Genomic DNA, 13,019 nt, shown 5'->3' on the forward strand with positions numbered 1-13,019 from the left:
AGAAAGCAGAGCTGCATCAAACTTTAACATGGAACTGCAGAAGAAAAAAAACAGAAGCAAAAATGTAATTGTTAATGCAACTCAATAATTGAATTGCATAAACATGAGAAAAGCTTCCTGAGACTCACTAACCACCAACATTTATAGCTGTGTCTCTGTCTGTGTCTTAGTGTATTTTGGAAGTACCTATTTACATTTTCTTCAATCTTTCCTTTTCTTTTTTTTCTTGTCATTTTCTCTTCTCTTTTTTTCCTCATTGTCTCAGCAAAAGGAACATAACAGTTTTCCAAAGCCTCTCAATCCCTTTGGGTCTGTAGTTAAGTTTCACTTTCTCACAGCTCAGCCACATTCATTTCTTGGGTAAGGAGTGATCATGACTCCACCCACCGGATAAAAGGAGCAGCTGAAGCATTATTCCTGTATTTGCAAGAGGATTTGGTTCTCTACTTCCACCTTGTTTCTATGCTGTAGAGTTTCTATTAAAAACTTTAACAGGCAGGTTGCTTTTCTTCTATATGAACCAGCTTCATTTTCATCAAGCTTCAGTTCTGTGTACCTCATCCTAATTGTACGATGTTTTCTTTTTAATGCTATTTCTCTAGAAATAGGAGCGTTCTGTAGGAGGTGTGAGGTGTTGATGAATGTTTCTACAACAATGGCAAACTCTGAGGAGGAAGAGGTGAGCGAGGATAAGAACCGACCTCAGATGTCTAACAATAATAAGTTACAATTATCTGATCTAAATGGTGTTTAGATACTTTTATGTGGTATTTTTCTGCAACACCAGTAGTTTTTGTGGTCATTTTAAGTGAAGGAATACTTTTATTGCAACTCTCAGTTTATTATTTACCTAAAATAAACATTTGGGTGCAGTAAACATTAGCATATGACCACAAAAATATTCGTGTCAGAGTCTGTTCACTCATTAACTAAAGCGAACAACAAAACTATTATGGAGCCTTTCAGAACATCTATGTACCTTTGAAGTAAAACAATTACAGAGGGAATGAGTTATTTAAGCAGGAAGATGTAAATTTAAGAACCAAATTAGGCCAGAAAAAAAAAGCATCTGACTGCAAAAAATACATTCTGGCCCATTATATACTGGATTTTATTTTATTTATTTATTTATTTTTGAACTTTGTCCACTCCGATACAACAAATCTGGAAAATAGTATTTGGAAGCAAATTCCTCTTTTATCTATGTAAATCCCTTAATCCAATCCATAATTTGACTATTGAAACCTTGAAGTGATTCTGTTTTACTATGCATAAAATGACTATAGTTCACAGCATTGTGTTCAGCCACATTTCTTGATATACAGAGAAGTTAAGTTTCATTTTCACACAGATCATTTATATTCATGTTCTTTTCACAGAAAACAAAACTGTGTTACTGCATCATATGAAGGAGGGGCTGGGTTAATGTTTGACAAGACAGTCTGCACTTTGTGTTCCTAGCAGGTTGATGTTAATGAATAAACATTTTCTCATTTAAATTGCAGTTTTTTGATGCATCAGGCGCCTTTACTGAACCAGAGGGAGGCTCCACTGTGTCGCTGCAGTCTAACAGTATGGAAGAAAATAAGTTTGAAACTATGGTTAAATATATTCATAAATCACAGATATTTCCTTTCTTTTCTCCCAGATGTTTCTCCACCATCAGAAGTAACTCTTCACTGTGTTGGGACCAATATTGTTTCTTTTGGTTTAGCACCAATTGCTCCCCCAGTTCGGTATAAATTTCTAATAGATTACACCAGTGACACTCACACAGGGAGCATGGAGACCAGAGACTGCAGCACCGTTAATGTTGTGGGACTGAAGCCTGGGACAGAGTACACCTTTAGCATCACAAGGATCACAGAAAAAGAGGAAATAGCTACTCTGTCTGTAGTTACAGGTAAGTTTGACTTGGAAATGATTTGGGTCACAAAGAAGAATTGATCCTATGTCAATTAATGTGGGATGACTGTGGCTCTGTGAGTAGAGTAATTGTCTGTGGTTGCAGGTTTGATTCTAGCTTCCCCTTCCCACATGTTGATGTGCCTATGGGCAAGGCGCTTAACCCCAAATTGTCTACCTCTCTGCATATTACTGTATAAAAAAGTGAACATTTGTGTGTGCAAATGGGTGAATGTTAGTCTAGTGTAAAGCGCTTTAGTCAAAATGATCGGAAATGCGCCATATAAGTTCAGTCCATTTAACATTTGATGAATCGTGTCTAATTTTAATATTACCGTAGTCAAAGAAGAAGAAAACATTTATTAAGATTGCAACTTAATAAAAAAATAATTCTTGCAAAACATGTATGTTCATTCTTCTTTAACAGACCCAGTTCCTCCAGTGGAAATGCAAGTCTCAGATGTCAGCAATGAGTCTCTTTCTCTCCAGTGGGAAAAACCCTCTGGAGAAGTGGAGTCTTTCATTGTTACCTGCTGCAGTGATGGTGAACCTGTGCAAGAGTTAAAAACAGAGACAAACAGCGTGACGTTCAACAGCCTGAGGCCTGGGGTTAGTTACTCCCTCCATGTTTCAACACAACTAAGGAATGGAACAATCAGCAAGTCAGCTGTTATATTGGCCAAAACAAGTGAGTAAAAAAAAATATGAATAACACATAACCCTATGAGATTAATAGAGAGATATGTGAATTTCAGGTGTAATTTAACCTTTGCCAATTTGGGGGAAAATGAAATGCCAGCTTCAAGAAGTTGTGAACATAAACTTAATGCCACAAAAACAAGGTTAAATGTATTTTATTGGGCATATATATGATTTTCAAATACAAAGCAGTGTTATAAAAAACATGTTTTGCCATGCATTGAGCCCCTTTGAGTCAACATTTGTGGAAACATGTTTTTCTACAATTACAGCTTCAAGTTTTAGGGTATATGTCTATCAGCTTTGGGCTATCTTCAGCTTCTTTACAAAAAAATTGGTCAGATTCCACAGATATAAGCATACATTTTTAAATCTCACCTCAGAAAAGTGTGAAAAGCGCTCACAGCAAAGGGAATTAATTAATCATTAGGTCTAAGGATGACCTCATTGAGAACAACGGCCTCTGTGAACAATTTTAGTCTTAACTGCATTTTACTTTAACCATACAGTTGGAATATTCAATAAATTCATTCCTTGATCCTTCTGGCAATGTTTACATCTGGGACATGTTGTGGTGGTCTGTTTTGATGGCTTTATAATTTGGTTCATGACATACCATTCCAACTAATTTGCAGCTCTACAAGTTGAGATTATTTCCAGAACATCAGACAAAATGGGGTCTCACATTGTCTCATGTCTAATTGCTGCTGTGTGCTAACTGGTAGGGTCTTTGCTGACATTGAAAGTCTGTCAGCATTGGCATGTAATGCACCTTTCCAGTATTACAAAGTGTATTTCTGTATGGACAGTCAGAGGTCCCAACACTGTTGCTTGTTCTGATTCAGTCTCACCAGTTTCCTCTTCACCTGAATTCTAGAGACAGATAGGTGAGGAATAGATGGGTAAATGGATAACCCTGCTTTTCCTGATTTGGTGGAAGACAATAATGGAGGAGTAGCAAGACCCGTGACTGAGGTGGAAGACAATATACAAAAAACTTATGGGTCCAAGGAGATTAGGAGCTGGGGAGTGTGTCGGGGAGAAGAGGAGGATACTGACATTTTTTTGTAAACTGAACCTGATTAACTGAACCCTATTTAACTTATTTAAAATGATTAGTGTCAGACTGACTCTATGAAAATCTCAATTTGAAGTCCCTTCTGTTTGAAGTCCATGTTCATTTTCCTCCTCAACATCACATCTTTGGGATTGTTCAGCCAGAGTTTGCTCTATAACTTCTTCATGTACATCTCCTTGCTCTTTCTTATCCTGACTTTAATTTGCTTTTGTTTGCTGCAAATTAGTTCTTTCCCTTCCTGAAGGATCCTCTTCTTGTATAGTACTTCCAACAGCAGACAGCATTTGGTGAAACACTAACATAGCAGAGAAATTCTAGATGTTGCCACAAATGCTTTGAGTTGGCAACATCTAAAAATGAGTTGATGACATCATATTAAGAGTCCAAATAGAGCTGATGATGGAAAGTGTGTTGTTGTTGACACAGGTGAAGAGATATGAGTAAAGCCTACCGTTAACCATTTTGTGGGATGCTTAGAAGTTTCAGTAACTTTCCATGGATTACATTTCTTGTTGAGATGCACTGCAAACCATTCTCCCTTGCTTTCTCCAGTTTTTGAAATCTGTCTTCTTGTATTGCCAGAAAAGCAGGCTAAGAGAATTACAGTTGGGTATATAATGCTTCTTGAAAATGGGGTTACAGTTTCATGTAACTGAACGTTAAGATGTCATGCAACTACTTCAGGCTGCAGAAGACAAAACACCAAAAGTCTTTCCAGTTGCAAAACCAGAACGACAAATATTTTAAAAGTCAGGGTTTAACCAGAAGCAGGATAGTTTTGTTGTTGTTGTTGTTTTTTTATCATTTTTTTTCTCCGAGTTTTTGCGGCACTAGTGGCTCGTATTTTCGACAGTAGGCAGAGAGGAAAGAGGGCGAGGAGAGGGGGGAAGACACGCAGCAAAGGTCGCCGGGACCAGGAGTCGAACCCGCGACATCCGCGTCGAGGACTGAGGCCTCCAAATGTGGGGCATGCTTTAATGTGACAGTCTGCAGAGAAATTAAATGCCAGGCCTACGGGCAAAAAATATCATTTTATTTAGCATGTTTTTTTTTCTAGTAAAAATATAAACTGTTAATGTTTTATTTATATTCACAGTGACTGATCTGGAGTTCCAGTTAGAAGATCTTGGGTTGAAGAAATATACAAGAGAGAAAATATCGTTGAGCAAGATTCTTGAAATCAATGAAAAGACCATTACTGATCAACCTGTGAAGTGTAAATCTGAAATTCCTTGGTATTTTCTAAAAAAACAGATGATGGTAAATGTAACTGCGAGAAATGTGAAATTCACTTCTGGATGTGATTTGGTCTGCAAGGATCCAGTAGTAACAGCAAAATTAGATCTGAGAAATTTGCTTAATATTCCAGACACGGGGGACACATTAAATCCTCTTGATTTAATCACTGCGCTCTTCCTGTGTTCTGATGGGTTTGTTCAGCAAGAACTGGCTCTAAAAATGTCCATGTGTCAGTTCTCTGTTCCTCTGCTTCTTCCTAACTGTGACACACAGCAGTGCACCCTCATGCTGTGGGCCATGCGAGGCATTGTAAAAAGGTACAGACCTCCAGCTCTTTCAGAATCAAAAGGCTTCATGGAAGAAAGAATAGTAAATTCTGAACTTCCAATAATCTCATTTGTGAGACTGGGTGAGTGCTCTCTGTCCAAATCAGAGATCCTAAACAAACTTCTGAGTAATTCTCAGCAATACCATGACACCTTTGTTCACCACAACATGGAGTGTGGAGACAGTCCAAGAAGAATATCCAATGGACTGACTGAACTGACCTGGTACCTTCCCTGTGGAAACAAAAACATGGACATCTTCAGTGAACCAGTTGCTATAGCTAACCTTCGTGGAGACATTGCTTCATTTGAAACTCAATTCTCCTTTTTGTGTCAAATATCTGCTGCAGTTTTTGTGTTTTTTGAGAGTGAACATTCTGGGTTAAAATTTCTAACCCAGCAAAACTGCAACGCACAGATCTTCCTGGTTGGCAATGTTCAAAGTAAAACCTTCAGTCTGGATGCTTTAGAAGAAGTTGCAACCAAACTTGTGCTTGACTAATAACAACATTATTCTAAAAACCAAGAGCATGAATGATGCAGACTTTGTCAAATGTTTGAGAAAAACAGTCAGTGATGTTGTTCATAACCAGCATATAAAGATTTCAGTTGAGAACATGGCAAATGTTGCCCATGAACTGGGAGTCTTAGTTGAAGAAGATGATCCTGACTGCCAGGCTGGGAAAATAAATGCAGATGCCATCACTGCAGAGATTGAAAACATCCCTCAGTACAAAGAAAAACATCTACCCCTACAAGGACAAATATGGAGGGAACTTACTTGTTTAGAAAAGGAAGAATTTCGCCTCCAAAAGGTGGGTTCACAAAACATCGAACATTATAGGAGTAATCTTCATGAGCAAAAAACAGAGCTACGTAAAAGGCAAAACTCCTATGCAATGTCACCAGCAATGACATGCTTCATCAATGCCATCTCCACCAAAGGTATGGAGAGGTGTTATTTTCTCAAATGGATGCAAATAAACCTTGACAACCTGTCTCGGGTCAAACTGTCTGACCTCAGAGAGCTTTACAAAGAAAAATGCAAAGACTCTGAGAACAAAGACGAGATCAAAGAAATCGAACAACAACTTTCCAGCAGCTCACTGGGAGTTGAGCACTTCTTCCGTGAAATGGGTCAGATCTATGAAGCTTCTCTTTACCTTCCAGAAAGTGATCTATCACGTCAACAACTGCAACATCTGCCCAAACTCTGTGCTCAGTTGTTGCTGGATGGATTTCCTGTTGAGCTTGTAGATGGAGATGCTTCCAACATTCCTCTCAGATGGGTGAGTGATGTTCTCTCTCAGCTCAATGACTTGGTGTCTCCAAACAACAAGATACGGGTCGTCACAGTTCTTGGAGTTCAGAGCACAGGGAAGTCCACTCTCCTTAACACCATGTTTGGAGTCCAGTTTGCAGTCAGCAGTGGTCGATGCACTAGAGGTGCCTTCATGCTGCTCATCAAAGTCAATGAAGACTTGAAGAAAGTTCTCAACTGTGACTTCATGATGATCATCGACACTGAAGGCTTAAAGTCACCAGAGCTAGCACAGCTGGACAACAGCCATGAGCACGACAATGAGCTGGCAACACTTGTTGTTGGGCTGAGTGACATCACCATTATCAATGTTGCCATGGAGAATTCAACAGAGATGAAGGACATCCTGCAGATAGTGGTGCATGCTTTCCTCAGGATGAAGGAGGTCGGCAAAAAGCCTCAATGTCAGTTTGTTCACCAGAACGTTTGTGATGTTTCAGCCCATGAGAAGAACCTGAGAGACAGGAAGCTGCTGTTAGAACAGCTGGATGAGATGACCCAGGCAGCAGCTAGAATGGAGAAGAAAAATGAATTCAAGAGCTTCACTGATGTGATGGAGTATAATCCAGACACTGGGAACTGCTACATTCCTGGACTCTGGAATGGAAACCCACCAATGGCTCCAGTCAATGCAGGATACAGTGAGACTGTCTATGAACTCAAGAAAAACATCATCCAACAGCTGGGAAAGTGTGGCTCAACTTCTAATGACATCTTGGAGTTCAGAGAGTGGATAACCAGCCTGTGGAACGCAGTAAAACATGAAAACTTCATCTACAGCTTCAGAAACAGCCTGGTGGCTGATGCTTACATGAGGCTCTGCACAGAGTACAACCAATGGGAGTGGGAGTTCAAAAAGGAAATGTACAAATGGGTTACCAATGCAGAAACTAGAATTTCTAATTTTGGTTCATTTACTGCAACATCTGACATGTCTGACATGAATGAATTCATCATTGTGTTGAAAACTGAAGCAATCACAGAGCTGATCAAGTGGGAGACAAAGATCCTTGAAAACCTGAAGAAATACTTTGAGCAGCCAGAAGGTCATGTTTATCTAGTTGAAGCCTACAGAGAGGATTTTGCAAACAGTACCAAGACCCTTCGACGAGAAATAGAAAACTCTGTTGTTAATCAGGTGATAGCAGCAGTTGACATAAGACGGGAATGGCAGAACTTGATAAAATCAAGGAGAACCATACACAAAAATTAGAAGATCAGGTGCATCAGCTCATTGAAAAATGCCGCAGGACGTCCATTCAGATGACAGAAGAAGAACTGGATGATGAATTTGCCAAGATTTGGAGAGAAACTGAAAATGAATTATCTTTTTCAAAATTAAGAGTCAAGGACATCAGCAGCAGTGTCCTCCACCATCTGACAGCCAATCTCTCAATGAAAGGAAGTTATGCAAGGGAATTACTAAATGCAAAAAAATTGCAAGATTGTGGAAGAGAGCCATTCAAATACAGTCCTGAAGCCTTATAGACAGAGCAAGACATAAAGTGAAGAAGCTTTTTTTCCGTAAGGATTACCTGCTGGAAACTTCAGAAATTGGCAGACTTCATCATAGATGCTTGCACTCAGTTTGTAACTGACAAAATTGAAAGAAAAACTAATTACCATGACACTTACACTCAAGAGATTCTTCATATTATTGATGAAATGCTCAAAAACAAAATAGTGGACACAAACATTGGCTTTGAAGTTTCTCTTAAACAGCACATCTGTGGATTTGCAGCAAGAGAGTTTCAGACAATGCATGAACATTTTCTACATGAGAATGATCCTTCCACATGTCTTGATCTAAACAAGGAAAAGTTTTGTGCTGATTTCAAAGATGTTTTCCAGAAGAAAGACCAGTGTGAGAAAAAGGCTCAAGAATTCACCGACAAATGTTTAAAACCAGCGGTTGAAGATTATGTCACCGTTCCCTGGGACCAGACATCATTGATGAAATGTTAACAAACCAAAAGTTCAGCACAAGAATATCTTCCAGTATTCCATTTTATTGGATTTGCTACAAAAGGATGAATTTGAGAACTATTTGAGCTTCATTCGCTCATATGAAGAATATGTGAAAGATTGGATCCTCAATGAAATGTTGGAACATTTCTCAAATGAAGCTACAACAAATGCATTTGAGGAACAGCATATAAAATCAAGCATCATCTGGATAACTGATGCAGTCGACAAGGCAAAACAGAAAGACTGTGTCAACTTAAGAAAATTTGTTGAGGATATTTGCAAAGAACTGGGAGATAAACTAGTCATTCCCCAGGATGCTCTTGGTGCCTTTATGATCCTAAACAATGCTGACTGGGAGCAGTTTGCTCTGTCTCTCAAAGAGTCTGTTTACCGAGATGGGACACAGTCTTACAGAAATATTTAAGAAAAGACAATTCTTTAAAAAACTGCAAAGTCTACATTTAAAACCACAGAATGAGCTTTTCACCAAACTAATTGGCTGTGGCAGACAGTGTCCATTTTGTAAATCTCCCTGTGAGGCAGGAGGAAAGGCACACACTGAACACTGGGCTTCACTGCATCGGCCAACAGGTTTGGGTGAATACAGGTTTGTTAGCTCCAGGAAACTTGTAACCAATATCTGCTCTTCTCTTGTAATCACTGACAGGGCTTTCCGTTGTTATGAGACTGATTATACGTTTCACCCTTACAAGCGTTATAAAGAATATTCCCAGACTGGAAAATTGTACCAGATGTGAGTCTTCAAGCGTCAGACTACTGGAAATATGTAATGACAAAGTACAACGATGACTTTGCTAAAGCATATAAGGCCAAAACTGCTAAAATTCCTGAGGCCTGGAAAAATGTCACCTATGACCAAGCAGCAAAAAGCCTCAAAGAGTCATTTAGCATCAAGTGAGTTGACAGAATTCATGTTGACAGATTTACACATGTTGATACTTAAATATAAACTCAGCTGAGTTGTTGTTTAACTAAATTTAGAGACGTTAGTCATTCTCACTAAAATGCAGTTTCACCAATATCAAGTAGATAGAAAACCTTGTATTTACTCATAGTCTGCAGTTAAATTTATGCTTCTTAAAACCAACTAATTAATATCATTATATAAATAATATATGCTCGCTTGTCTCTTGTACACTTTTAGTCATAACGTTTTAATTTTGTCTTGTTAGCAAATTTAAAAAATCTCAAACCAATCATGACCTGGTCTTATCTGATAGTGCATATTTTCCTTATTCATTTTAATGTGTGTGTGTTTTTTTTTCTTTATTTTGCAATTATACTAATGTGATTTAATTGCTAAATTTTCTTGGATTTTTTAAAGTTATGGAAATAAACCATGTTGTTCAAAATGGGCTGAAGACATGTCTGGAGAGGCATCTAAGGTGATTTTATTTTGTGATGTATGGAGAAAAAGTGATTTCATTTCTAAAATATTTAAGACGTTGACAATTTTATGTTCTATAACATATGTTATCTACTTTGTATTTGTTCTTTATGTTGTAATGGTATTTCATGTTTACTGATTAGAATGAACATGGTTTTTTTACTGCTTACTACACTTTGAAGTGTTTCTTTCTCTTCACTAGTAATGTATATTTTCCTTGTGCTAAGATAAAATAAGGGAAGTTGTAAAAAGTCCATGTTACATGGTTATCAGTTGAGTAATTAAAAATATGTGACTCCCTTGAACAACTTTGTTTTTTGTATTTTATATAAAGGCATTAGCAATTATGGACATGTAACACTACATTGTTCTGTTAAGACTAAATAAACAAAATCTCTGAAATGGCTGTGTTTAATTTGAGAATTATAATATTTATTTTAGAATATAACTTGCAAACTGAAAAAAAAATGATTTGGACCTGTTTTGTATGACTGTTGAGTTTCTAAATTCAACAAAGAAAAAAAAAATCAAGGTTCTTTTACGGTGCATCTTACTTAGTCAAGCTTATGGCAATTTTCCATTTTAACAGTTAACATCCAATAATGATTTTTTTTCATTTACTTACAAATCACTCAATAAAGTTCACATTTTTAATGGATCAATGCAGCTTTTAAGCACTATCAAATATGCCATTTGTTAGTCTGTGGGGTTTTAATGACTATGTCAATAAATGTAATTTGTTTATTTAATCTGCTCCTCATGACTGCCATAGTATGTAGACTTTTTTATTTTTATTTTTTTCAAAATTCCACACATCATAAGAACCCTTTTCTTTTTTCATTCTTTGCAATTTAATAGGTTTTCATCTGGTTAAAAAAAAGGATCCTGCCCAAACACAAGCTGTCATATTTATTTTTCTGCAAAAAAGTTTTTCAAAGAACAATAAGATTTATTGAAACGAACAATGAAAATGATGGGATGGTCTGGAAATGTGGTTCCTCCAGTGGTTCCCAAAGATTTTTGGGGCCACCCTATGGATTAAAATCAAATCCCCCTCAAAAAAGAATAAAAAAAATTAACTGGATACACACATCGTTCCAGACATAAACCTTACACATATTTGTTTTCAAACTACACTGAAGTTTACTTCACTTTTCAGGTTGCAACAAAACACATTAAAAACCATTTTGACAGTGAAACATTTTGTGTTATTGTTTTTTATTTTTCCATACCGTTTCCCCACCATCTGGTCTGGAAAAACCCTGTAGCTCAGCACTGTTGCTTCGCTGCATAAAGATAAGAGCGGTGTGGTGATCCACCTTTCAGGTACTTCTGTTATGACGCCCTCTGGTGGACATCTGGAAGAAAGCATTCCCAGACAGAGGATAACCAGGTATTTAATAATAATGTGAAAATGTGAAAATGCATGCTGCAGTCTGACTACGACTACACACCTTTCTAACCTTAATCTGGGAAAATGAAGGTGCTGGATTTATGTCACATATTGCAGGAATGTTTTTAATTTTTGTAATCATGTCATTGAAAATATAATAATTACTATATTTGTGACAAGTTAGTCAGTTATGGTATTCTGCAAGGTCAACGCCATAATTATTTACTACATTAACAACATATGTTGTTAAAATCCTGTATAATAGAATACATACAAGTCTTATCTGACGATATATATATATATATATATATATATATATATATATATAATATATAATATATATATATATATATAATATATATATATATATATATATATATATATATATATATATATAGTTGACCCAATAAACAAATTGATCACTTAATAATGAGGCAGAAATAAATAAATTAAAAAAACAAAAGGCACAAAAATATAAAAAGAACATCTGGAAGTAAAGAGGCTTATTGGGAAAACAATCTAGAAAAGATAAAACGTTAAAGCTAAATAAATGCATCTATGAGCAAAATAAAAAGTGTACCAAAAAAACATAGTCATTAATTACACAAGGGCTTAAAACTGAGCTGAAACAATATGGATGTCAAATTATAAAGCTGTTTTTAAATTAACTTACTTACTTGTACTTTTTATGTACTTTAATATTATTTTGTGAAATATCCCGACAGCTTTCAAATTTGTTCCAGTTCTGCATTATGTCAAAAATAAAAAGACACACAGACTGCAGTCTGGCTATGAATGTCTTTAATGTTTCCCAGATCAGAATCACAGCATACAGTGTATAATAACTTCTAAAGTAACAGAAATATCATCACCTCATTTATTTATATGATTTCACTTTCCTTTTTTAATCTTTTTTTAATTTTCCGTTATTTAACAGATTTGTTCATCTCAAGTCTTGGGTTTCTGAATTCAACATAGAACATAAAATGCAAGACAACAGGTGCAGATTATTGAATATTTGTTGGCTGTTTGTGATTTGATGCCCGTCTGAACCGATACAAGATCCGACCTGATATAATGTTCATTTTCTCATCAACCTTCCTGCTGCATCACTTCACTATAGGAGGAATTTTAACTACAACAAACCGACGCAGTGACAGAAATCAAAAGGTTGGACCACCTCTGTGATCTCATGAGGCATCAGATGGTGTTAAAGCCCTAACATGTTTCCCACACATAAATCAGCAGCTACATGAAACACCGCTACATGACATAATTATATTTTATGGAGTGAATTTGTTTCTACAGGACTGTTTGAAATTGGATCAAATTAGTGAAAAAAGGTCAAATTTATAGGTGCTGTTTCACTTTAAAGTCATAATAATTCAGAAGTTAAAAGGGTTCAGTGGTTAAATAAAAATAATCTCATGCAGATATTTCAGAGTTGGACTATTTTGTCATGTTTTCAGGATATTTGGGTCTTTGTTGTGTGAGGCTTTTATTAAATTCTGCTACAGAAACTTTCCTGATTCAGGCTGAATCATGATGCTACAGCATATCTACATGATGATGTTCTGTCAAAAGTTTAAAAACTAAATCTTTTCCTGCTGATTGTGAGTAAATACACATTTCCTTGCTTTGATTTGTTTTAATTGCAAACTGCACCTGTTGTCTTTTGTTGT

General features: G+C 36.6%; 1 pseudogene; it reads left to right on the plus strand.

The window, feature by feature from the left end:
- Positions 1-319: 319 nt before the first annotated feature.
- On the plus strand, positions 320-9,455 carry LOC129355666 (interferon-induced very large GTPase 1-like; annotated as a pseudogene).
- The last annotated feature ends 3,564 nt before the right edge of the window (positions 9,456-13,019 follow it).

This window comes from Poeciliopsis prolifica, unplaced genomic scaffold, assembly GCF_027474105.1.
Source record: "Poeciliopsis prolifica strain line A6 unplaced genomic scaffold, Auburn_PproV2 SCAFFOLD140, whole genome shotgun sequence".
Taxonomy (NCBI): domain Eukaryota; kingdom Metazoa; phylum Chordata; class Actinopteri; order Cyprinodontiformes; family Poeciliidae; genus Poeciliopsis; species Poeciliopsis prolifica.